Source organism: Octopus bimaculoides, chromosome 14, assembly GCF_001194135.2.
Source record: "Octopus bimaculoides isolate UCB-OBI-ISO-001 chromosome 14, ASM119413v2, whole genome shotgun sequence".
NCBI classification, from domain to species: Eukaryota; Metazoa; Mollusca; class Cephalopoda; order Octopoda; family Octopodidae; genus Octopus; species Octopus bimaculoides.
The window spans coordinates 53,724,772-53,726,881 of record NC_068994.1 but is presented as its reverse complement, the minus strand read 5'-3'; positions in this window follow the sequence as shown (position 1 = coordinate 53,726,881).

Below are 2,110 nucleotides of genomic sequence, written 5' to 3'. Positions count from 1 at the left end.
TTATTCTATTGGTCTCTTTTGCTGAACTGCTAAATTACGGGGACGTAAACACACCAACATCAGTTGTTAAGCGATGATGGTGGGGACAAACACACACACACACACACACATATATGACCGGCTTCTTTCAGTTTCCGTCTACCAAATCCACTCACAAGTTTGATTTCCACTTCAAAATTTTTTCGTTGTTTTTATCAAGTAGATTTCTGAAGCAATTTTATATTCTATCCCTTCCACCCCTGACCACCTTACCATGGATTAGCTTGTTCTATGTATTTAGAGAAATACATGAACAACTTTTTCTCTTAATTTGATTAAAGAATCCTGTTCCACAAAATCCTAAAGTCTAGCAGAGTTGTTTGAATGTCAGACAAAGTGCTTTCTGGCATCGACTACACTAATCATATCTGGCTAATTAGTCTTCATCAAACCATCTGCATGTGTTGGCATATCCCAGAATATGGTTGGTTGCTTGTTCTTGATCATCATCATCATCATCATCTTCATCCTCATCATTGTCATCATCATCATCATTATCAAGAAGGACTGGGGATTGTAAGAATCTTTACAATATCGGACAATATACCTTGCAGCATTTAGTTACAGTCCTTTGTGTTCTGTGTTTAAATCCCCCATCATCTTTCCTGGATCAATAAAATGAAGTATTGCCAATTACTGGCATTGATTTAATTGACTTACATCTATCATCTAAATTTGTGGCATTACATCTGTATCAGAAACAGTTATTGTTATTATCAGCACTATCTGAGTTCAAACGTCCCCAGGGTATCAATAAAACAAGTACCTTCCATGGCTGATCTAATCAACTACAGTATTCTTCTCCTTGAGTCATTATAGAAATTATTAGTAGCACGGTTGTGAATAGGAGTACAATCAATTTTTTTCTTTGTTCAATTAAATACACTTAAGCAAGTAAAGTTATGTCCCTTGCCATTAGTGAATGCACAATAACAAGAATTCAAACTTGGGTAGTTACAGTTGACCATGACCCCACTTACAGGATGATTCATGATTTGTAACCCATCACCAGGGTTGTATTGTGTCCATGGTAAGAGCAGTTCATGTAGCAGTAAATAAGCTCTAGTTGGAAGTAAATCAGGTGAGTGAGCACTGCAGAAATTGAGAAGTGTGTCCATTGACATGTAAAGAATAGAATTCAAATCCTACCCTTAACTATAACTTCGAAAATAATTTGGGATTTTATCCAATAAGTCCCATTGGATTATGGAATTCAAGACCACCATCACTTGTATATTAACTAATATGAGTGAGTGGGGTAGCTTGATGTTGTTTTAACCTGCTAGAAATAGCAACAAGCTCTCACTCTCATATACCTCTCCCCTCCACTTCTCTTGAAAATGTGTGAGACATTTTGAGTTATGTGATCCGAGTTAAGCAGTGCTCAAGGAGACACAATAACTATAACTGAAACAACTGTGATCATGTATTTCTCCAATCAGGACTGAGTCAGAACTAAACAACAACATTAACTATTCAGATGTAATATTTCTATGCCACCAACACCACCACAGTTACCCTTCTCCTCCTCCTCATCGTCACCATCATTGTTTTAACCTGTATGGTCAGAAGAAATTGGTTGATGCATTTTTCCTACAGCCAGATACCATACCTGTTTCCAAGCAAGGTAATATTTCCCTATGACCAGATATGTTTTCATAGAAGACTGTGGACAAAAGTCATGGCTTCTATTATGGTGCCACTCATTCCCAACTGTTGTGTGGTGTCAAGATAAGAAGACACAAACACATATTCACACATGATATACCCCACTGCCATATATATAGAACTGGTGGGCTTCTTTCAGTTTCTATCTATCAAACCCACTCACAAAGCCTTGGTTGACCCAGGGCTATAGTAGAAGATATTTGGAAACAATATCAACATCATTTTGAGATTCTCTTTTCCATGCTTGAGAATTTGTTGAGGCAGATATTCCACAGCTGGATACCCTTCCTGTTGATAAACTTCATCTGTTTATGAGTAAAGTTGGTAATTAGGCAGTGGTTGAAAGAAAGTGAGGGATCAATACTTAACATCATTTTTCTTCATATTCATTTATTTATTTAAA